Source organism: Crinia signifera, unplaced genomic scaffold, assembly GCF_055691185.1.
Source record: "Crinia signifera unplaced genomic scaffold, ASM5569118v1 HAP2_SCAFFOLD_131, whole genome shotgun sequence".
Taxonomy (NCBI): Eukaryota; Metazoa; Chordata; class Amphibia; order Anura; family Myobatrachidae; genus Crinia; species Crinia signifera.
The window spans coordinates 164,522-190,769 of record NW_028142024.1 but is presented as its reverse complement, the minus strand read 5'-3'; the positions used below and the strand labels follow the sequence as shown (position 1 = coordinate 190,769).

General features: G+C 45.0%; 1 pseudogene across 1 annotated transcript in view; it reads left to right on the top strand.

Annotated features, from left to right (window-relative positions):
* LOC146053256 (uncharacterized) overlaps positions 1-25,822 on the top strand; it is a 118,450-nt pseudogene extending 92,628 nt beyond the window's left edge. Inside the window, exons 5-6 of the transcript XR_014467705.1 lie at positions 20,050-21,531; positions 23,302-25,822. The product of XR_014467705.1 is annotated as an uncharacterized LOC146053256 (transcript). The remainder of the gene's footprint in view (positions 1-20,049; positions 21,532-23,301) is intronic.
* The last annotated feature ends 426 nt before the right edge of the window (positions 25,823-26,248 follow it).

Here is a 26,248-nt window from a genome sequence, read left to right as displayed (position 1 = left end):
TTCTGTGCTGCTGGGCGGTCATCATACAGATATAATATCCCTGGTTACAGTATGTATAGGGTGCAACAGATTCTGTGCTGCTGGGCGGTCATCATACAGATATAATATCCCTGGTTACAGTATGTATAGGGTGCCACAGATTCTGTGCTGCTGGGCGGTCATCATACAGATATAATATCCCTGGTTACAGTATGTATAGGGTGCCACAGATTCTGTGCTGCCGGGCGGTCATCATACAGATATAATATCCCTGGTTACAGTATGTATAGGGTGCCACAGATTCTGTGCTGCCGGGCAGTCATCATACAGATATAATATCCCTGGTTACAGTATGTATAGGGGGCCACAGATTCTGTGCTGCTGGGCGGTCATCATACAGATATAATATCCCTGGTTACAGTATGTATAGGGGGCCACAGATTCTGTGCTGCCGGGCGGTCATCATACAGATATAATATCCCTGGTTACAGTATGTATACGGTGCCACAGATCCTGTGCTGCCGGGCGGTCATCATACAGATATAATATCCCTGGTTACAGTATGTATAGGGTGCCACAGATTCTGTGCTGCCGGGCGGTCATCATACAGATATAATATCCCTGGTTACAGTATGTATAGGGTGCCACAGATTCTGTGCTGCTGGGCAGTCATCATACAGATATAATATCCCTGGTTACAGTATGTATAGGGTGTCACAGATTCTGTGCTGCTGGGCGGTCATCATACAGATATAATATCCCTGGTTACGGTATGTATAGGGTGCCACAGATTCTGTGGTGCTGGGCGGTCATCATACAGATATAATATCCCTGGTTATAGTATGTATAGGGTGCCACAGATTCTGTGCTGCTGGGCGGTCATCATACAGATATAATATCCCTGGTTACAGTATGTATAGGGTGCCACAGATTCTGTTCTGCCGGGGGGTCATCATACAGATATAATATCCCTGGTTACAGTATGTATAGGGGCCACAGATTCTGTGCTGCTGGGCGGTCATCATACAGATATAATATCCCTGGTTACGGTATGTATAGGGTGCCACAGATTCTGTGCTGCTGGGCGGTCATCATACAGATATAATATCCCTGGTTACGGTATGTATAGGGTGCCACAGATCCTGTGCTGCTGGGCGGTCATCATACAGATATAATATCCCTGGTTACGGTATGTATAGGGTGCCACAGATTCTGTGCTGCTGGGCGGTCATCATACAGATATAATATCCCTGGTTACAGTATGTATAGGGTGCCACAGATTCTGTGCGGCTGGGCGGTCATCATACAGATATAATATCCCTGGTTACAGTATGTATAGGGTGCCACAGATTCTGTGCGGCTGGGCGGTCATCATACAGATATAATATCCCTGGTTACAGTATGTATACGGTGCCACAGATTCTGTGCTGCTGGGCGGTCATCATACAGATATAATATCCCTGGTTACAGTATGTATAGGGTGCCGCAGATTCTGTGCTGCTGTGCGGTCATCATACAGATATAATATCCCTGGTTACAGTATGTATAGGGTGCCACAGATTCTGTGCTGCCGGGCGGTCATCATACAGATATAATATCCCTGGTTACAGTATGTATAGGGTGCCGCAGATTCTGTGCTGCTGTGCGGTCATCATACAGATATAATATCCCTGGTTACAGTATGTATAGGGTGCCACAGATTCTGTGCTGCCGGGCGGTCATCATACAGATATAATATCCCTGGTTACAGTATGTATAGGGTGCCACAGATTCTGTGCTGCCGGGCGGTCATCATACAGATATAATATCCCTGGTTACAGTATGTATAGGGGGCCACAGATTCTGTGCTGCTGGGCGGTCATCATACAGATATAATATCCCTGGTTACAGTATGTATAGGGGGCCACAGATTCTGTGCTGCCGGGCGGTCATCATACAGATATAATATCCCTGGTTACAGTATGTATACGGTGCCACAGATCCTGTGCTGCCGGGCGGTCATCATACAGATATAATATCCCTGGTTACAGTATGTATAGGGTGCCACAGATTCTGTGCTGCCGGGCGGTCATCATACAGATATAATATCCCTGGTTACAGTATGTATAGGGTGCCACAGATTCTGTGCTGCTGGGCAGTCATCATACAGATATAATATCCCTGGTTACAGTATGTATAGGGTGTCACAGATTCTGTGCTGCTGGGCGGTCATCATACAGATATAATATCCCTGGTTACGGTATGTATAGGGTGCCACAGATTCTGTGCTGCTGGGCGGTCATCATACAGATATAATATCCCTGGTTATAGTATGTATAGGGTGCCACAGATTCTGTGCTGCTGGGCGGTCATCAATCAGATATAATATCCCTGGTTACAGTATGTATAGGGTGCCACAGATTCTGTGCTGCTGGGCGGTCATCATACAGATATAATATCCCTGGTTACAGTATGTATAGGGAGCCACAGATTCTGTGCTGCTGGGCTGTCATCATACAGATATAATATCCCTGGTTACAGTATGTATAGGGGGCCACAGATTCTGTGCTGCTGGGCGGTCATCATACAGATATAATATCCCCGGTTACAGTATGTATAGGGTGCCACAGATTCTGTGCTGCCGGGCAGTCATCATACAGATATAATATCCCTGGTTACAGTATGTATAGGGGGCCACAGATTCTGTGCTGCTGGGCGGTCATCATACAGATATAATATCCCTGGTTACAGTATGTATAGGGGGCCACAGATTCTGTGCTGCCGGGCGGTCATCATACAGATATAATATCCCTGGTTACAGTATGTATACGGTGCCACAGATCCTGTGCTGCCGGGCGGTCATCATACAGATATAATATCCCTGGTTACAGTATGTATAGGGTGCCACAGATTCTGTGCTGCTGGGCGGTCATCATACAGATATAATATCCCTGGATACAGTATGTATAGGGTGCCACAGATTCTGTGCTGCTGGGCGGTCATCATACAGATATAATATCCCTGGTTACAGTATGTATAGGGTGCCACAGATTCTGTGCTGCTGGGCGGTCATCATACAGATATAATATCCCCGGTTACAGTATGTATAGGGTGCCACAGATTCTGTACTGTTAGGTAGTCATCATACAGATATAATATCCCTGGTTACAGTATGTATAGGGTGCCACAGATTCTGTGCTGCTGGGCGGTCATCATACAGATATAATATCCCTGGATACAGTATGTATAGGGTGCCACAGATTCTGTGCTGCTGGGCGGTCATCATACAGATATAATATCCCTGGTTACAGTATGTATAGGGTGCCACAGATTCTGTGCTGCTGGGCGGTCATCATACAGATATAATATCCCTGGTTACAGTATGTATAGGGTGCAACAGATTCTGTGCTGCTGGGCGGTCATCATACAGATATAATATCCCTGGTTACAGTATGTATAGGGTGCCACAGATTCTGTGCTGCTGGGCGGTCATCATACAGATATAATATCCCTGGTTACAGTATGTATAGGGTGCCACAGATTCTGTGCTGCCGGGCGGTCATCATACAGATATAATATCCCTGGTTACAGTATGTATAGGGTGCCACAGATTCTGTGCTGCCGGGCAGTCATCATACAGATATAATATCCCTGGTTACAGTATGTATAGGGGGCCACAGATTCTGTGCTGCTGGGCGGTCATCATACAGATATAATATCCCTGGTTACAGTATGTATAGGGGGCCACAGATTCTGTGCTGCCGGGCGGTCATCATACAGATATAATATCCCTGGTTACAGTATGTATACGGTGCCACAGATCCTGTGCTGCCGGGCGGTCATCATACAGATATAATATCCCTGGTTACAGTATGTATAGGGTGCCACAGATTCTGTGCTGCCGGGCGGTCATCATACAGATATAATATCCCTGGTTACAGTATGTATAGGGTGCCACAGATTCTGTGCTGCTGGGCAGTCATCATACAGATATAATATCCCTGGTTACAGTATGTATAGGGTGTCACAGATTCTGTGCTGCTGGGCGGTCATCATACAGATATAATATCCCTGGTTACGGTATGTATAGGGTGCCACAGATTCTGTGGTGCTGGGCGGTCATCATACAGATATAATATCCCTGGTTATAGTATGTATAGGGTGCCACAGATTCTGTGCTGCTGGGCGGTCATCATACAGATATAATATCCCTGGTTACAGTATGTATAGGGTGCCACAGATTCTGTTCTGCCGGGGGGTCATCATACAGATATAATATCCCTGGTTACAGTATGTATAGGGGCCACAGATTCTGTGCTGCTGGGCGGTCATCATACAGATATAATATCCCTGGTTACGGTATGTATAGGGTGCCACAGATTCTGTGCTGCTGGGCGGTCATCATACAGATATAATATCCCTGGTTACGGTATGTATAGGGTGCCACAGATCCTGTGCTGCTGGGCGGTCATCATACAGATATAATATCCCTGGTTACGGTATGTATAGGGTGCCACAGATTCTGTGCTGCTGGGCGGTCATCATACAGATATAATATCCCTGGTTACAGTATGTATAGGGTGCCACAGATTCTGTGCGGCTGGGCGGTCATCATACAGATATAATATCCCTGGTTACAGTATGTATAGGGTGCCACAGATTCTGTGCGGCTGGGCGGTCATCATACAGATATAATATCCCTGGTTACAGTATGTATACGGTGCCACAGATTCTGTGCTGCTGGGCGGTCATCATACAGATATAATATCCCTGGTTACAGTATGTATAGGGTGCCGCAGATTCTGTGCTGCTGTGCGGTCATCATACAGATATAATATCCCTGGTTACAGTATGTATACGGTGCCACAGATTCTGTGCTGCTGGGCAGTCATCATACAGATATAATATCCCTGGTTACAGTATGTATAGGGGGCCACAGATTCTGTGCTGCTGGGCGGTCATCATGCAGATATAATATCCCTGGTTACAGTATGTATAGGGTGCCACAGATTCTGTGCGGCTGGGCGGTCATCATACAGATATAATATCCCTGGTTACAGTATGTATACGGTGCCACAGATTCTGTGCTGCTGAGCGGTCATCATACCGATATAATATCCCGGGTTACAGTATGTATAGGGTGCCGCAAATTCTGTGCTGCTGGGCGGTCATCATACAGATATAATATCCCTGGATACAGTATGTATAGGGTGCCACAGATTCTGTGCTGCTGGGCGGTCATCATACAGATATAATATCCCTGGTTACAGTATGTATAGGATGCCACAGATTCTGTGCTGCTGGGCGGTCATCATACAGATATAATATCCCTGGTTACAGTATGTATAGGGTGCCACAGATTCTGTGCTGCCGGGCGGTCATCATACAGATATAATATCCCTGGTTACAGTATGTATAGGGGGACACGGATTCTATGCTGCTGGACGGTGATCATACAGATATAATATCCCTGGTTACAGTATGTATAGGGTGCCACAGATTCTGTGCTGCTGAGCGGTCATCATACAGATATAATATCCCCGGTTACAGTATGTATAGGGTGCCACAGATTCTGTGCTGCTGAGCGGTCATCATACAGATATAATATCCCCGGTTACAGTATGTATAGGGTGCCACAGATTCTGTGCTGCTGGGCGGTCATCATACAGATATAATATCCCCGGTTACAGTATGTATAGGGTGCCACAGATTCTGTGCTGCTGGGCGGTCATCATACAGATATAATATCCCCGGTTACAGTATGTATAGGGTGCCACAGATTCTGTGCTGCTGGGCGGTCATCATACCGATATAATACCCCCGGTTACAGTATGTATAGGGTGCCACAGATTCTGTGCTGCTGGGCGGTCATCATACAGATATAATATCCCTGGTTACAGTATGTATAGGGTGCCACAGATTCTGTGCTGCCGGGCGGTCATCATACAGATATAATATCCCTGGTTACAGTATGTATAGGGGGACACGGATTCTATGCTGCTGGACGGTGATCATACAGATATAATATCCCTGGTTACAGTATGTATAGGGTGCCACAGATTCTGTGCTACTGAGCGGTCATCATACAGATATAATATCCCCGGTTACAGTATGTATAGGGTGCCACAGATTCTGTGCTGCTGGGCGGTCATCCTACAGATATAATATCCCTGGTTACTGTATGTATAGGGTGCCACAGATTCTGTGCTGCTGGGCGGTCATCATACAGATATAATATCCCTGGTTACAGTATGTATAGGGTGCCACAGATTCTGTGCTGCTGAGCGGTCATCATACAGATATAATATCCCCGGTTACAGTATGTATAGGGTGCCACAGATTCTGTGCTGCTGGGCGGTCATCATACAGATATAATATCCCCGGTTACAGTATGTATAGGGTGCCACAGATTCTGTGCTGCTGGGCGGTCATCATACCGATATAATATCCCTGGTAACCATGGGATGTAAACTGAGGAAGCGTGAGTACCGCGAAACGGCCTTTTGTCCACTCTTTACCTACTAATCAGCTGAGAGATACCAATCTCATCTGAATTCAGAGACCCCTGAGGGAGCGCTAATCTTCAGCATTTGTTACCACACAAAGAATACCTGATATCACCTACTTATCCTAGCAGGAGGTGGTAAGACCCCCCCTAGTGGGGACCAAAAGAAAAACTTTTTTTCTCACATGTTATGATCCAGAAATATATTCTATTGTAAATTACAAATCAATGGATTACAGACTACATTAATGGTGTAACAGTTATGTGATGTCCCCTTCTTTTTCATCATTTTTTTCATTAGAAAATTAGTTGCGAGGTATATCATGTCCCTGTTTTCTCTTTAAAAAATTATTATATCATACTGTTTTTTTCAAAAAAACTCTTTATATGGCACTGTCCTCTCTAAATTAACCCTATTTTTCTGGTTCACCTGAGACAAGACACATCGCTCATCGCCCATCAATGCAAAAACGGCACATGGGAGAAAGCAGCATGATGAGGAATCTATAGGTGTTTCCAATCTAATCTTTGTCTCATTATCACCTTTCCGGGTATACCTGTTTATGATTGAAGTGATATCTCCCTGCAAGGGTGGCAGCCAACCAGGGAGGTCTCTTCTCTAACGTAAATAGGAACAACCCACTGCCTAATATCCATATCTGCTACTGTCACACGGATCCAACCCGCTCAATTGTGGGGATTGATATAATCAATCCACAACGACAATCAGCAGCAGTTGCCGTGTAAACAAACACATTGCAGGGATATACTGACACATCTTTCTGTAAAAATAATCCTTTCTAATTTTTCTAATTCCATCTCTCTTTAGCTTTCACTATAACCTAATCTTATATTGACCCCTTGGCAAAATATAAAAACCAGCCTGCTCCAATATAAGAATAAATGTAACACAACCTCAAGACCTTTGGGTAGTGTAGCATAAAGCAGAGAAAACAGGTCAATACCATATTCATGCTGAAATTTCCTGTAAAATTCAAAGCATAACAGGGGTACTCTGTATTTGTTTGCAAATGTCATAGATGGAAATAGGACATTGACAAACCATAGAATATATTCGCCAAACTCACCCATTATATAGAGGTGTCCTCTAGTAAATTTTCTCACTTCTACCGTCCAATACAACCATTCTGCCCTATAGAAAAGAATTGACCAGGGAACATGACTGATATTCCAAGTCATACCCTGAGAAGGCAGTAAGATACCGTTTTTACCAGGCGGGGATTTTTTCAGAATAAGAAATTACAATTTTTATGTATATATGTTTTGTGTGTCATGTATGTCCTGTGCTACATTTGAGTCATCTTTTTTATGAATATATAATTAAACGTTAAGTTTTAAATAATTAAAGCGTGCCCCCAAACTAAGAGAGTACTTTTTCTTTCCCTACTTTGACCATATCTTACTCTCGGGGGAGCACCTCCACACGTTCTATCTCTGTGCCGAGGCACAATATTTTAATTACCGTGGATATTCTATCAATGAATTGAAAAATCATATTTGGTGGGTGTTAGTGCATAGGTAAATCTGTCCCAGTCCCCGTACCCCTTTCTTTCTAACCATGGGATGTAGTCGGGTCCAAGGCATCCCAGAAGACCTCAGTACATCTTCAAGAGCCCACTAGGATACATTACTCAGTACACTGCCTGAACATATTAATATGCACAATCCAAGGGAGGGATCTCTGTGTCACCAGGATGGACTCAGCGAAAAGGATCCGAAAGGTAAGTTCTTAGAAAAATCCTTTTACTTCTTCCTACTTCATGGCAGCCATACCATTGGGTTTTAACCCCTCCTCCTCCTTCTAGACAGGTACATTTTTTGCCTAGGATCTGCCCTCACCCAGCGGCGGCTCGTACCTTATTGGGGAGTATGGCCTCCTTTCCCGTTCTGGTCCCGGTGCCTGTGCTGTGATGAGTGACAGGCGCCGGGACTGGCGCATGCGCAGTACACACGTGTACCGTGCATGCAGCCAACTTGTTGCTTGGGCAACAGCCCATAGAAGCAATCTTGGTCCCAGCGCCTGTACAATGTAAGTTACAGGCTCCGAGACCAGCACGTGCACAGTACCTATATAGGTAACACTTCCCAATGGGACTGCCTTTGTGACTGGCAGGTCGAACTTCCAATAGGAAGTCACTGCCAGTCACAGTGAAGCCAGTGCAGTCTCACAGGCTGCATCTGGCTTCACTACAGTGGCGGATTTTACCTGGGGGGGCTGCAGCCCTGCAGCCCATAGGTAAAATCCGCCACTGTTCACCACTTATATAAGCAGGCTCCACCCTGTTACCCTCAGTCTTTTTCCTGTCTCCTCTGGAGAGCTAGGTATAGGTTTGTTGTTTTTACTCACAGTAGGCAAGTTGCTGCTGTGGCTGGACGGTAGATGGGGTTGGCGGCGCCTTACCCAGTTTGTCAGGCCTGGCCGGAGGTTGGGCTTGGATTGGAACCTGTGCTGCAGTCTCCCTCCTTCATTCTACCTGGATGGTAGTGGAGTGGAGGCTGGCCGGGAGAGGCTGGCAGGAGTTGGACACGCGTGCCGGGCATTTCTGGATATACGGCAGGTAACGCCGGGCGGGAGGCCTTACATTGCACGCAGAAGCATCCTGCACTCCACGTGACGCACTTTCGGCGCGACGGAGGACTGTGTGTCCTAATATGTGTGGGTCACTCAGCGGCTGCATGCGTTCCACATGACGCCCTTCCGGGTGCGCGGCTGCGTCCTGTGTGCTATTTAGGAACGTGGGAGTTGTTTGTAGCTGCAGTCGTGAGACATGTCGGTAGAAAGGGAAGATGCCTTTGTTGCTAAGAGTAATACTCTGCTGTCCAGGTAGGTCCTCTCTGAGGACTGGGTTTTTACTTATTGTGCCTTATATCAGTAAGGTAGTTTTTCTTTTATTGTTTTTATTTTAGTGTTCCGCCCGGCCCTAAGAAAAAAACATACTTCTAACACTTGCCTTTTCATGTGATAAGGTGTTTACAGCTATAGAGGAAGAGAATGTCTGCAAGGCCTGTTCTTAGGATATTAATCCTGGATTGGATGCACCCTTACAAATATCTGATTTAATGAATTGGATGAAAAAGACTTTCTTTTCTAAGGAGGAATTTCCTAACAGTGGAAAGAGGTCTAGATCTTAAACCAGTATTGATCATGACCTGGATACCTATTCCCCAGTATTTATGTCTGAAGATGAGGGGTCTCTTTCTGATACTGAGTCAGGAGAGATTCTGGGAGAAGACCGTTCATTTAAGCTTGATTTGGTTTAAATGGTTTTAAAGAAGTTGTATAAAACGATCAATTATAGAGAGGCAGTTAAAGATGATAAAGATACCTTGTTTGAAGACAGGTCAAAAAAGGGTAGATGCTTTCCTGTACACAAAGTAGTAAAGGAATGGATTAATGCAGATAAATATGTTGGCAGCTTCAAAAGAGTGGATAGGATGTACCCCATTCAAGATGAGGTGTTTCGCAAGTGGTGCTCTATCCCTAAAGTTGATGCGGCGGTAGCCGAAATCACTACAAAAACTACCATTCCTGTAGAAGATGGGGCATCCCTTAAGGACGCTATGGAGAAGAAGATGGAGAGTGCATTCAAGAGGCTTCACATTTCTAGTTCTATAGCATTCAAATCTGGCGTAGCTATTGCCTCTGTATCCAGAGCACTCCGATTATGGTGTCCGTCCTTACAGGAGGATGTTCATGAGAGATTCTCTAGGGAGCAGATTAGTAAAAATCTGGATTCTATTCTAGTGGCCTTTGACCACATGTGTGAGGCCTCTCTAGATATGTTGGATTTGTCTGCAAAATCAATGACATCTGGTATTCTAGCTAGAAGAGCGTTATGGGTGAAAGCCTGGGCAGCAGATACTCATTCTAAAAACCGACTGGTAACCTTGCCATTTGAAGGTGCATGTTTGTTTGGAGGAAAACTAGATGCCGTTATACAAAAAGTTTATAGTGGTATATCAGTCAGACTGCCACAAGACAAGAGGGGTGAACTCCCTGAATATTCTTCCAGACAAGCGAGAAGTTACAGACCAGGGCGTCTGTTTAGGGATAGATACTCTTCCGGACCAAGGGCACTTTTTCACCAATCTGGGAGAAGAGGGTCCCAAAGATAGTGACGTGTTCAAACCGGGGTAACGGGTCCAGTGGCAGGAAGACTCAGGAAGTTTGCAACCACCTTGGCCCACACAATTCAGGACAAGTGGGCACTGGAAGTAGTGACCCTCAGTTACCAGTTAGTGTGGTCAAGCCAACTGTAAACAGATTTTTAATTAAAAAAATTCCAATGTTTCTGGAAGAAAGTTTAGCTCTGGATCAGAGTGTAAGGGAGCTGGTCAATTCCAAGGCAGTGGAAAGAGTTCCAAGATCTGAAGAAGGAACCGTTTTTTCCTCCCGTATTTTTGTTGTACCAAAAGCAACTGGTGGATTCCGTACTATTCTAGACCTAAGAGATTTAATCCGAAAGATATGGAAGAGGAAATTCCATATGGAGACAATGAAAACCATTCTCTTAGGAATAAAGAAGGGAGATAATTTAGTCTCAGTCGATCTGAAAGATGCATATTTCCACATTCCGATAAGAATTACAGACAGAAAATACCTCAGGTTTTGCATAAGGGGGGCTCATTTCCAATTCACCTGCCTCCCATTTGGTCTTACGTCTTCCCCAAGGGTGTTTACCAAAGTACTGGTGACATATCTCAGGAATAGAGGTATAGCAGTATGGGCCTACCTAGACGATTTACAGATCACAGGAAGCTCGAAAGAAGAGGCTTCAGCGGCAGCAGAAAGTGTAATGCTATGTCTGCAAGACCATGGCTGGTTAATCGGCTGGAAGAAAAGTCATCTAGATCCAGTGCAGATGGTTCAGTTTCTAGTAGTCTTGGATTCAAGAAAATTCCAGATTTCATTGTCCAAGGAAAGATGCGAAAAAAATTAAAACGTTGATCTTGTTGGTGCAGTCTCAAGATCAGATACTGTTAAGAAAGGCATCAAATCTGTTAGGGATGATGTCTTCAACTATAGACATAGTGCCATGGGCGAGATGGAGGATGCGTCCATTTCAGATGGAAATTATAAAATATGCCCTGACACCAGTGTCCTATTGGGTGAAAGTTTTGCAAGGAGTAAAAGAGTCCCTAAATTGGTGGGCCAGCGAGGGCTTGCCTCTGAGGGCTACATCTTTATAAAATCTGCAATTTCTAATTCTCACGACAGATGCAAGTTCGTTCAGATGGGGGCTCGTATGCAGACAAAATCCTGTCAAGTAATTTGGTCTCTAATAGAAAGTCAAATGTCGTCCAATCAAAGAGAATTAAGAACAGTGTGGCTAGCAATACGTCGATTCCACACAGAAACTCCCATCTAAGAATATATTTAGACAATGTAGCCACGGTCGCGTACAAGAAGGCGAGTACTCCTAAAAGAGATGGAAAATATAATGACTTGCGCAGAAGGTCTTCTAAAGTCTCTATCAGCCTTCTACGTTCCGGGAAAGGACAACATTATAGCAGATTTCTTAAGCAGAAACCAAGTTTTTCCGGGAGAATGGGAACTGGAGGAATCCTTGTTCCATCAAGTAATCAGGAGGTTCGGCACGCCAAGTTTTTCCGGGAGAATGGGAACTGGAGGAATCCTTGTTCCATCAAGTAATCAGGAGGTTCGGCACACCAGAAGTATATCTGATGGCATCTTCCTGCAACACGAAGCTTCCACAATTCTTCTCAAAGGACAGAATCTAGGGGTCCGCAGGAGTAAGTAGATGCTCTGTCCCAGAGATGGGATTTCAATCTAGCATACATATTTCCTCAATTTGCTCTAATTCCCAGAGTTCTCAAAAAGTTCAGAGAAGAGAAAGCCCAGGTGGTAATTCTACTTCCATATTGGCCACAAAGACCGTGGTTTCCTCTCGTGCAGAGAATGACAGTGGAGTATCCAATTCAATTGCCAGTTCATCCAGGGATGATACATCAGGGGCTGCTCCATTGCGCGGATCCTCAAAAACTAAATTTAACGGCTTGGAAGTTGAGCGGAGAATATTAAAGAACAAAGGGTTGTCACCAGAGGTTCTATTACAAGCCAGGAAGAAGGTATCTTCAAAAGCTTACTATAGAATTTGGGAAATTTTTTCCAGATGGACAGAAGATAAATGTCATGCCCCTACGGCTGGTATTCCACATATTTTGCAGTTTTTATTAGGGATGCCAATCCCGGGGCATTTTTTCAATCCCGGGAATCGGGATTGAAAAATGCTCAATCCCGGGATTCCCGGGATCCCGGGATTGGCATCTCTAATCAGTTCAGGCAAAAAAAAATGCTACAGAGAAGCCCTGTCCCCCCCGCTACAGCCGCCGCGCACATTCATTTACTCACAAGTCACAACGGCGGCCGGGAGCAGGGAAGACAGGGCAGGAGGCGTCAGCGGCGGTAGGCGGCCGGGAGCAGGGCAGGAGCAGGAGGCGTCAGCGGCGGTAGGCGGCCGGGAGCAGGGCAGGAGCAGGAGGCGTCATCGGCGGTAGGCGGCCGGGAGCAGAGCAGGAGGCGTCAGCGGCGGTAGGCGGCCGGGAGCAGGAGGCATCAGCGGCGGTAGCAGCAGCAGCAGAGCCGCCCGGAGGGCGGGCGGCCGACGCTGCCAGGTCCGGTCCAGGTCAAAGATGATTCTGGAGCGGGTATGGGCAGTCCGACCTGCGCAGCGTGATGGTCAGAGGTCACGCTGCGCAGGTCGGACTGCCCATACCCGCTCCAGACTGCAGTCTGGGGATCAGGAGTGCTGCACGACGATCCCCCCCAGACTCTTGCAGCCTGCTGCTGCCTGTCACACTCACGCGGCTCCGGCGTCCTCCTCCGCGCTTAAGATGGCGGGCGGGGGAGCAGCTGAAGGGGCGGACTGTCATGACACGTTCTGAGGCTGCGCCGCGTGACCTCTGACGTCACGCAGAGCACGCAGCGCTCAGCCCGCCCCGCCGCGTAGCGCGGCAGCAGCATCTCTCTGCAGAACGGAGCCTCTGATGGCGGCGCAGGTAACATACATAATTAAAGGTACAGCAAATCCCGAAATCCCGGGATTGGGGACTACAATCCCGGGATTCAAATCCCGCACATTTTGGCCTTAAATCCCGGGATCCCGCCGATCCCGATCCCGGGATTGGCCTCCCTAGTTTTTATGTGATGAATTCTCAAAAGGATTGGTGGTAGCCACGCTTAAAGTGCATATCTCAACTCTTAGTGTATTCTTGGATAAAAGATTGTCAGACAATGAACTCATAAAGAGGTCCTGTCAGGCTATTAACAGGATGAGGCCTCAAGTCAGCTCAATTGTTCTCCAATGGGACCTCAACTTGGTATTAAATGTCCTTATGTCACCACCGTTTGAGCCGTTGGATAGGATCAAGTTGAAATTCCTAACATGGAAAATTGTTTTCCTGGTTGCAGTCACTTTGGCTAAAAGAGTTAGTGAGCTTCAGGCGCTATGGGCCCAGGAACCTTACCTGAAATTCTTTCCAGATAGATTGGTACATATAAACTAATCCTCAATTTCTTCCAAAAATGGTGTCCTCTTTTCATATCAATCAAGAAATAATTATGCCATCTTTTTATCCAGAACCAAAGAATTCAGGGGAAGAAAGATTACATACTTTATATATTGTTAGAGCTGTTTCTATTTATTTGAAAAGAGTTGAGCGTTTCAGGAAAACCAAGTCTTTCTTTGTCATTCCGATGGGAGCCAAGAAAGGATTGTCTCCATCGAAGCAGACCATTTCCAGATGGGTAAAGGAAATTATATCATTTGCATACAAGAAAGTGGGAAGAGACGTTCCGTATGATTAAAGCACATTTTACGAGAGCAATGGCTGTGTCCTGGGCAAAAGAGGCCGAGGGTATCAGTCAAGAAGATCTGTGTGACAGCAACATGGTCTTTGATGCATACATTTACGAAACATTGCGCCCTGGATGTGAATCGGAAACATTTCGGAGAGCGTATTCTGAGCCATGTAATGGCATGAGGTATTGTAGCCCACCTGTTATTATGCTTTGGTATGTCCCAATGTTATGGCTTCCATGAAGTAGGAAGAAGTAAATTGCGGATTCTACTTAAAATGATTCCTTTTCTTCAGAATACTTCATGGCAGCCTATGATTTCCCACCCTCTTCTGTGTTTTTTCCTAGGACCAAGGAAGGAGACAATCTAAGACTGAGGGTAACAGGGTGGAGCATGCTTATATAAGTGGTGAGGGCAGATCCTAGACAAAAAACTTACCTGTCTAGAAGGAGGAGGAGGGGTTAAAACCAATGCTATGGCTGCTATGAAGTATTCCGAAGAAAAGGACTTATCGTAAGTATATGCCGAAGAAAAGGACTTATCGTAAGTATAATTTTCTCTATCGTCCATCCTGGTGACACAGCTAAACATTGGACGTTTAATAGCCGGTCCTTTGGGAGGGTACGCTCGGGTCCGCTCGGTTCCGCAGCACGCAAGACTTCGCCCAAAAGAAGCGCCCTCCAACGCGAACTCATGGAAACTGTAAAATCTGGTAAATGTGTGAACAGAGGACCAGGTGGCAGCCCTGCATAACTGCTCTGCTAAAGCCCCGTGACGCACAGCCTAAGAAGAAGCAACCGATCTTGTGTTATGGGCATTAACTCTAGCTGGAACCAGTCTACTGACCTTTTGTGTAGGCAAAGGCAATCATTGACCTAATCCACCTAGCAATGGTTTGTTTGGGGGCTGGCCACCCTTTCTTATGTACGTCAGAAAACACCAGCAGTGTATCTGTCTTAAGAAAAGGTTTAACTCTGTCCAAATACACGCGCAAGGCGTGAACCACCTCTAACCTTGCCGATCTGTCTTTATTTCTAGCCAGGTTCTAAATCCAGGCCATCAAATTCACCCGAACAAGATCCTAATGAAAGAATGGACATTGTCTTAGCAGATTCATACCCAACGGGAGCCGCCATGGTGGCACTATCGATAACCAAAGTATGTCCGAGTACCAAGCCCTCCTGGGCCAATCTGGTGCTATCGGAATGAACTGGATCTTCTGTTTTATTTTTCTTCAGCACTCGAGGCAACATGGGAAATGGAGTAAAGATATAAGCCAGTTGGAAACTCCAAGGCACAGTCATGGCATTCACTGCCCAAGCCAACGGATCCCTGCTTCTGGAGCAAAACCGTGGAACCTGACAATTGTATCGAGATGCTATTAAATCCAGCCCCCAGCATTCTGTCTACTCCTGAAACACCTCTGGGTGTAAAGACCACTCCCCTTCCTGCAAGTCAGTTCTGCTGAGAAAATCCGCTTCCACATTCCGGATCCCCGGAATGAATATAGCAGACCGAGCCGGATCATGAAGTTTCACCCACTTTAGTATCTGCGACACCTCCCGCATAGCCATCCGGCTGCAAGTGCCGCCCTGATGATTTACATATGCCTCAGCCGTGGTATTGTGTGACTGGATTCTTACCGGTGAATTCTTCAACATGTCCTCTGCTTATTGGAGTGCCCTCAGTATCGCCCTGAGCTCCCAATGCATTTATGGGAAGAGACGACTCTGACACCTGAGGAGTACTTTGAAAGAAACCTATATATGAGGAGTCGTATACAGTTGGTGTAAGCATCCGTGTGAGCACTTATTGTGGTCTATCTGTACGTGTGACTTTTGTGAATAAGTCTAAAGAAAGCATTATATATGTTTTCACAATCCTGAATGAATGTAAGCTTGATGTAAGCAAGTTTTTAAGTCTGCACTGGGGTGACCCTATAAGATCAATAAAGACAACACCACCTGGAAGGGGAAGACCTATATCCCCCATCTCAGAATATTTTTGATCCGAGACCTACTACGCTAAATATGGTTTTCTCTTTTTATTCCTCTCTTTATGATCCACCTTGAGGAACAAAGAACTAAAAAGAAAAAATAACGCAAAGGGCGAACTTTACAAAGAGGGGACTGTTACATTGTTCGGATCCCAGGTGATAAGAGCGCCATTAAAGGGCCATCCATTTTGTGTTTTTGTGTTTCCGTGAGCATTGAGTTGGGCGGCACACCTACACCACCGCTACACTGTCCCCAACTACACAGCCGGGAAACGGACACAAGAGAGCCGGGCGCTGTGCATGGAGAGAACTCTCCCATGTCAAAGCACCAGAACTGCCGTTTCACAGCTCGGCCGCGGACACAGCATGCCAAGATGGCGACTGCACCTTCCTCCCCTGGTGTGTCTGGGACCTCGGCAGAGGCATCCAGATCACCATGGCAGCAACAACAGGCAGACGTTCTGCATACACCGCTGGCAGCCCCATTTTCTTTTGCGCCCAGATAGCCTTATACGGGGGAATGATGGAGGGGACATGGACACTGTGGCATACCAGGACATGGTGCAGGCTATTAAAGCCACTATGGCCCCCATATTCAGGGAACAGGCTGAATCTTTCAAACACAGCTTTGCTGAATTAAAGGGACATATGTCACAGCTTTCCCAGAGGGTCTTCTAGAATGAATCACAGTTGGGGACAGTTTTTCATGAGGTGCAGGATCTCAAGGCCCATAATGATGACCTTCAGAAATCTGTCTACGCACTGACAAACAAGGTCGATGACCTTGAAAATCGGTCAAGAAGGAATAATTTGAGATTGGTGCTGGTTCCGGAGTCACTTAAGGGACCCACGCTAGAACAGTAAAGATAATTTAATAATTAAATCATGCATGATATAGAGGCATATTAAGAATAAAATAATACAAACCTGATGAAAAGACAATTACATATAGTAAAAATAAATATCAGATAAATCTTCCACTTGGTCTATCGTGGCTTCAGTTTGATGCCAACAGATAAATATCAGGCTTATAGTTAACACTTTTTGTATGAAAAAGGTGTAATCCCAGGAGCCTTAGACACTTTCTGTAGAATACGTACAGGTGGCCACTTGTTATTTGAAGATATTCCTGGGCTCCAGATTCCTGGTTCACAGCTTTACTCTGGTTAACACTCCAGACTGCTCATTTCAGGGTCCGCCCACCGGAAGGGTAATCTCCTGTGTATCTATGAAACTGGTACCGAAAAACACAGACCCAACGCATTTATCCATCTATAAAAATCCGTCTATCCGCTTCCTATCCCTGAGGAAGAAGCTGAGATTTTATAGGCGGAGAAACGCGTAAGCCCTATCCATGAGGAAGCCGCTGAGATTTTATAGTCGGAGAAACGCGTTGGAGGTGTTTTTTGGTACCAGTTTCATAGATACAGGGTTTAACTCTTATAGTACCTCCGGCACCCTCACCCAAACTCGTCCCCCTTCTTTCACAATTTAAAATTAACGCCCATTCCATTAAGTACTTGGGATTAATATTCCCAGCAAATGTCTCTCAATTGTATATATGTAACTATGATCATATAATTGCTAGTGTTGTGAGACAGCTTGAAGCATGGAGATCCCTTCCTCTCTCGTTGCTGGGGAGGGCGGCGGTATTGCAATCTATTGTGTTTCCAAAGATATCATATTGTATGCAAATGATCCTTAAATTTCTATGGTTGGACAAAAAACTCTGTATTTCTAGATTCAAGTTCTATTCTAGAAGGGCAGAGGGGGGCCTGGGAATACTGCATTTAGACGCCTTTACCCAATCAGTTTTTTTTTACACTACATTTTAGACTGGATGCAATGATCTGATCCTTATACCCACAAAGCTTTATAATCTGAATTATTCCCAACATTCTCCACTGCTGCATTGCTACAACCCCCTGAATCCTCCTTGCCTCCTTTGGCTATGCAGGATATCTTATTTACACACACATACTTAGCGTGGCCATAAACAAAAAATTGGGGCATAGGCACGGTGTGACGCGCTACTTTACTTTCTGGGGTGACCCCAAATTTTTTCACAGGATCACTTAATGCCACATATCTGACATGGAAGTCTAGGGGGGTCTTGGCCATCAGGGATGTGTTCAACCTGAGGGGAGTGGGGGATTTGTTACCCTTTCAACAATGCATCCCTCTGTTATATTTTATTTCATAGTATTGTTTGTAATACTTTTACAATTTTTATTTTGGAAAATGAGCGTTATGCTGTATTATCACTGACGCTTAATAAAAAAAAAAAATTACAAAAAAAAGCTTTCCCCCCCCCCCCCCCTTGTATAAGGAGGGCTTTAGCTTTGGACAAACGAGCAACAGGAGCGTCCACTATAGGAACCTTTTCACACAACTTAACCTGGTCCTCCAGCTTTGAATTTTCTAGGCATAACAACCCTTTTTATCAGGAGTTTTCCGATCCTCACTGTTCAAATCAGACAAACTGCAATCTGCAGGAAAAGTCACCCCAGACTTGCGCTGCCTTCTGAAAACACCTTCTGACTGAGCTGGATTTACATCAGCCAAATCCAGAGCCTGGCGAACAGCCATGATTAAATCCTCCACTCCAGGGGTAGAGGAATCACTCTCCTCCTTTTGCCCCCACAGATTTATCCTCAGAAAATTCACCCTCTTCCTCATCGGAATCAGGTCTAAAGGAGGGGTAACAAGGGGCGCTTTGTAGCCTGCGAGTCAGGAACACTCAGAAATTGTTCCACAAAGGAACTCATTTTATGTACACTTTGAGCAGTGTGCTGCATCACCTGCAGTAAGCCAAGTTACCTTAGCTGATTCTTCTAACTCATGGGTCTTCAAACTGTGGCCCTCCAGATGTTGTGGAACTACATGTCCCAGCATGCCCTGACAGTTTTTGCATGCTCTTATAGGAAAGAATGTGGCAATGCATGTTGGAACATGTAGTTTCACAACATCTGGAGGGCCACAGTTTGAAGACCCATGTTCTAACTCCTAGTGACTCCCGTTGGAAAGGGGTCACTTTGGAGCGCCCCGCTGCGCAGGGCTCCTGTAACTGACATGTCCTCCAGTGGAGTGAGCCAGCAAGCCCTGTAAAATGGCGGCACCATAACGGGGAGTCTGTCACCTGAGACCTTCCTCTAGCAGGGAGCCTGTGAAGTGTCCCCCAGGGCCCAGGAGACCTTGCCATGCAAAAAGCAGAGAGGTCTCAGCACTGAGCTGGAGGAAAGCAATGCTTTCTCACCAGCTTACAGGACAGGAAAGTGCCTCTGTCAGCCCCTGCAGCACTAAATACCAGTGTAATGTGCGTTCTAATTAAATCCCACACTGAGGCTGAAACTAGCTAAAAGAAATTAATCAAATAAAAAATCCTAACTAACTGTAATCTGGCTGCTTCACGCAGCCCCATAGCATATGCACCCACTTCTGTGGGCACCTAAACGAAACTGAGGTATTCTGGGATACAGCAGGGGAGGAGCCTGCCTCTTAAAGTGATAGCATAGGTGTCTTGGGTCCTCTGGAACTGACTACATCCCATGGTTAGCTGTGTCACCAAAATGAACTATAGAGAAAAAATTATTTACCGGTAAGTAATTTAAAATCCTATTATTTTGCTACACGATATTTAGAACTGGTAGAAAATATTTAGAACTTAATAACTTGTACTCACTAATAGTATGAAATGGGTGAGGGGAAAGGGGAAGAGCGATATTTCTATATCTGTATGTTATTTCCAGCAGATGGACACAGAAGCAGGAATACCTCGGAGGGACGTCTTATTCTGTCTCCAGATTATAAAACAGAAGATAACATCACACAGGATTCTCCAGAAGAAACCTCCATTACCCTAAATATACAGCTAGTGCCTCACAGTGCAGATACATCACCTGATACCTCTAATCCTGAGGACTGTTCTCCTGGTAACTCAGATACTGCTACACATGGAGCAGCTCATACAGGTGCTGACATATTTACCTGTTCTGAATGTGATACATGTTTTATAAATCACTCAGATTTTATTACACATCAGAGAACTCACACAGGTGAGAAGCCATTTCCATGTTCTGAGTGTGGGAAATGTTTTACTCGGAAATCAGATCTTGTTAAACATGAGAGAATTCACACAGGTGAGAAACCATTTCCATGTTCTGAGTGTGGGAAATGTTTTACTCAGAAATCAGCTCTTGTTATACATGAGAGAACTCACACAGGTGAGAGGCCATTTCCATGTTCTGAGTGTGATAAAGCCTTTCCTTCAAAATCACAGCTTCTCCTACATGAAAGAAATCACACAGGTGAGAAGCCATTTCCATGTTCTGAGTGTGGGAAATCTTTTACCCACAATTCACATCTTGTCCTCCATGAGAGAACTCACACAGGTGAGAGGCCATTTCCATGTTTTGAGTGTGGGAAATCTTTTACCCACAAATCACATCTTGTCCAACATGTGAGAACTCACACAGGGGAGAAGCCATTTCCATGTTTTGAGTGTGGGAAATCCTTTACCCAGAAATCATTTCTCATTAATCATGTGAGAACTCACACGGGGGAGAAGCCATTTCCATGTTCTGAGTGTGGTAAAGCCTTTACTACAAAATCACAGCTTCTCCTACATGAGAGAACTCACACGGGGGAGAAGCCATTTCAATGTTCTGAGTGTGGTAAAGCCTTTACTGGAAAATCAGATCTTGTCCTACATGTGAGAAGTCACACAGGTGAGAAGCCATTTCCATGTACAGAATGTGGACAATATTTTACCTCAAAATCACAGCTTGTCCTACATGAGAGAACTCACACAGGTGAGAAGCCATTTCCATGTTCTGAGTGTGGTAAAGCCTTTCCTACAAAATCACAGCTTGTCCGACATGAGAGAACTCACACAGGAGAGAAACCATTTCCATGTTCTGAGTGTGAGAAAAATTTTGCCCGGAAATCACAGCTTGTCCAACATGAGAGAACTCACACAGGTGAGAAGCCGTTTCCATGTTCTGAGTGTGGGAAATCTTTTAGCCAGAAATCAGTGCTTGTCCGACATAAGAGAACTCACACAGGTGAGAAGCCGTTTCCATGTTCTGAGTGTGGGAAATCTTTTAGACAGAAATCAGTGCTTGTCACACATGAGAGAACTCACAAAGGTGAGAAGCTGTTTCCATGTTCTGAGTGAGGGAAATGTTTTACCTGGAAATCATACCTTGTTATACATGTGAGAAGTCACACAGGTGAGAAGCCTTTCCATGTTCTGAGTTTGGGAAATGTTTTTTATCAGAACTCAGCCTTGTTAGACATCAGAGCACTCACAAAGGTGTGAAACCATAGTCATTTGCGTGTTCTGAGTGTGACTGTTTATGAGCTGCTTTTAAGAGAAAATAAATGTTAATGAGCTGACAGGTGTGAATAATTGTTTCCACTATTTAAATATTCGTGTCTGCATAATGATAAAGAGGCATAAATACAGAGCGCCTGATTCAGAGTTGAATATAAAGCAGTCACAATTGCAGACACTTTATGTTTGGGAATAAATGTCATTATTCACCATTATGCAGAATTTTCTTGGTGATGAAAGTGGTCATCACTATCGCCATGCGTTTGCACCAGCGCTATCCTTGTGCAAGAGATATGTCAGCAGCTCTGCATGCGCACAACCCTGAATAGCCCCAATTCATCCTACTCTCCCACAGTACTCTACACCCACTCAGCAGCAAGAGGAGATCTGTCCGGCTGCTAACAGTATATAGTAGCTCGGAGTTGTGTATACCGACACATTCACAGCTGCTGAGCATCATGGGATCTGTGCAACTCTGAAGCAGGGGCCAGTGTGTACAACAAGGATTGTTAGCAACACTGATGGAATGGAGAGTAATTGGACACACAGGTGTATCTGCCTCCTGGACTGCCTCTCTAGGTTATTGGAGAGCGGCTTCAGGTGTGTCAAGCAGGAGGTGGATCTCAGCAGACACAATTGATTGGTGGAGGTGTGTCAAATGTTGTAATAAAGACCCTTGTTATTTCATTGCCTTTGTTGACCCTTGAGTACATGAAGGTTTCCATCCCGCAACATGTTGGAATAAAGAACACATTGTTCAAAGTCTGGAGAGTGCCGCTAGTTTTTTCATGTCAATCTAGAATGGAGTGGTTCGTGGAGGGCACCAGAGTTATTTACTATCTATATATATATATATATATGCAGGAGGTGGGTACTGTCCTTCGCTGTGCCTCTGTCAGCCCCTGCAGCACTAAATACCAGTGTAATGTGCGTTCTAATTAAATCCCACACTGAGGCTGAAACTAGCTAAAAGAAATTAATCAAATAAAAAATCCTAACTAACTGTAATCTGGCTGCTTCACGCAGCCCCATAGCATATGCACCCACTTCTGTGGGCACCTAAACGAAACTGAGGTATTCTGGGATACAGCAGGGGAGGAGCCTGCCTCTTAAAGTGATAGCATAGGTGTCTTGGGTCCTCTGGAACTGACTACATCCCATGGTTAGCTGTGTCACCAAAATGAACTATAGAGAAAAAATTATTTACCGGTAAGTAATTTAAAATCCTATTATTTTGCTACACGATATTTAGAACTGGTAGAAAATATTTAGAACTTAATAACTTGTACTCACTAATAGTATGAAATGGGTGAGGGGAAAGGGGAAGAGCGATATTTCTATATCTGTATGTTATTTCCAGCAGATGGACACAGAAGCAGGAATACCTCGGAGGGACGTCTTATTCTGTCTCCAGATTATAAAACAGAAGATAACATCACACAGGATTCTCCAGAAGAAACCTCCATTACCCTAAATATACAGCTAGTGCCTCACAGTGCAGATACATCACCTGATACCTCTAATCCTGAGGACTGTTCTCCTGGTAACTCAGATACTGCTACACATGGAGCAGCTCATACAGGTGCTGACATATTTACCTGTTCTGAATGTGATACATGTTTTATAAATCACTCAGATTTTATTACACATCAGAGAACTCACACAGGTGAGAAGCCATTTCCATGTTCTGAGTGTGGGAAATGTTTTACTCGGAAATCAGATCTTGTTAAACATGAGAGAATTCACACAGGTGAGAAACCATTTCCATGTTCTGAGTGTGGGAAATGTTTTACTTGGAAATCAGCTCTTGTTATACATGAGAGAACTCACACAGGTGAGAGGCCATTTCCATGTTCTGAGTGTGATAAAGCCTTTCCTTCAAAATCACAGCTTCTCCTACATGAAAGAAATCACACAGGTGAGAAGCCATTTCCATGTTCTGAGTGTGGGAAATCTTTTACCCACAATTCACATCTTGTCCTCCATGAGAGAACTCACACAGGTGAGAGGCCATTTCCATGTTTTGAGTGTGGGAAATCTTTTACCCACAAATCACATCTTGTCCAACATGTGAGAACTCACACAGGGGAGAAGCCATTTCCATGTTTTGAGTGTGGGAAATCCTTTACCCAGAAATCATTTCTCATTAATCATGTGAGAACTCACACGGGGGAGAAGCCATTTCCATGTTCTGAGTGTGGTAAAGCCTTTACTACAAAATCACAGCTTCTCCTACATGAGAGAACTCACACGGGGGAGAAGCCATTTCCATGTTCTGAGTGTGGTAAAGCCTTTACTGGAAAATCAGATCATGTCCTACATGTGAGAAGTCACATAGGTGAGAAGCCATTTCCATGTACAGAATGTGGACAATATTTTACCTCAAAATCACAGCTTGTCCTACATGAGAGAACTCACACAGGTGAGAAGCCATTTCCATGTTCTGAGTGTGGTAAAGCCTTTCCTACAAAATCACAGCTTGTCCGACATGAGAGAACTCACACAGGAGAGAAACCATTTCCATGTTCTGAGTGTGAGAAAAATTTTGCCCGGAAATCACAGCTTGTCCAACATGAGAGAACTCACACAGGTGAGAAGCCGTTTCCATGTTCTGAGTGTGGGAAATCTTTTAGCCAGAAATCAGTGCTTGTCCGACATAAGAGAACTCACACAGGTGAGAAGCCGTTTCCATGTTCTGAGTGTGGGAAATCTTTTAGACAGAAATCAGTGCTTGTCACACATGAGAGAACTCACAAAGGTGAGAAGCTGTTTCCATGTTCTGAGTGAGGGAAATGTTTTACCTGGAAATCATAGCTTGTTATACATGTGAGAAGTCACACAGGTGAGAAGCCTTTCCATGTTCTGAGTTTGGGAAATGTTTTTTATTAGAACACAGCCTTGTTAGACATCAGAGCACTCACAAAGGTGTGAAACCATAGTCATTTGCGTGTTCTGAGTGTGACTGTTTATGAGCTGCTTTTAAGAGAAAATAAATGTTAATGAGCTGACAGGTGTGAATAATTGTTTCCACTATTTAAATATTCGTGTCTGCATAATGATAAAGAGGCATAAATACAGAGCGCCTGATTCAGAGTTGAATATAAAGCAGTCACAATTGCAGACACTTTACAGTATGTTTGGGAATAAATGTCATTATTCACCATTATGCAGAATTTTCTTGGTGATGAAAGTGGTCATCACTATCGCCATGCGTTTGCACCAGCGCTATCCTTGTGCAAGAGATATGTCAGCAGCTCTGCATGCGCACAACCCTGAATAGCCCCAATTCATCCTACTCTCCCACAGTACTCTACACCCACTCAGCAGCAAGAGGAGATCTGTCCGGCTGCTAACAGTATATAGTAGCTCGGAGTTGTGTATACCGACACATTCACAGCTGCTGAGCATCATGGGATCTGTGCAACTCTGAAGCAGGGGCCAGTGTGTACAACAAGGATTGTTAGCAACACTGATGGAATGGAGAGTAATTGGACACACAGGTGTATCTGCCTCCTGGACTGCCTCTCTAGGTTATTGGAGAGCGGCTTCAGGTGTGTCAAGCAGGAGGTGGATCTCAGCAGACACAATTGATTGGTGGAGGTGTGTCAAATGTTGTAATAAAGACCCTTGTTATTTCATTGCCTTTGTTGACCCTTGAGTACATGAAGGTTTCCATCCCGCAACATGTTGGAATAAAGAACACATTGTTCAAAGTCTGGAGAGTGCCGCTAGTTTTTTCATGTCAATCTAGAATGGAGTGGTTCGTGGAGGGCACCAGAGTTATTTACTATCTATATATATATATATATATATATATATGCAGGAGGTGGGTACTGTCCTTCGCTGCAACCCCAAGGTAGGTCTGGATTAGAAATTATTCCTTTTCTTGAAGGATCGTTCCTCCCTCTAGAACACAGTCCTGAATGACAGGCGGCCGCCAAAAATTCTCCTAATGGGACGTTGCTGATCCGTCTCAATGTGGGTAAAATGTAAAAAGTGATGAGAATGGCGCTCTATAGTGTAATAGATTAGTGTGTTCACTGTGGTTTAATTAAGGTTCTACGTACCATATAATGAAGAATAAAGTGCTCATCAAAATACTGTTATCCCCCCTTTGTTGGGCTGGTTACCAGGATCTTCCCGGCTGCTATCCAGATTGGACCTTTTATTTTTGTTCCCCCCAGTGAGTTCACAGTTGTGCTCCAATTTTGTGCAGTGGTGATTGCAAAAAAAGAGGATAACTCCAATTAAATTTAAATGAGTTTTTTTTAATAAGGTGCGTATACATAAAATAGACACATAAAGTGATTAAGGTGTGCGAATGAAGGTTGGGTAGAGGCCTCTCTATGCATTTCGTCTCTTAGGCCTACAAATCCAGGCTGGACTTCATCAGGAGAGCATGCTCAGTGGGAAGCCTACCAGCCCACCCTGCCATCACCTCTGCTCTGGTCCGGCGTTAGTACGCTGGAGCTCGGAGCTTCCCTGACGCCGTTTGTGTCCCAGCCGCTGCCACATTGAGCAGTGACATCGGCAACAGGCTGGGGGATGTTCGCTGCGGCTCGGGAGGACTCGGGTGCCCGAGCCGCCCCGTACATCCCCGCGCCTGCCGCCGA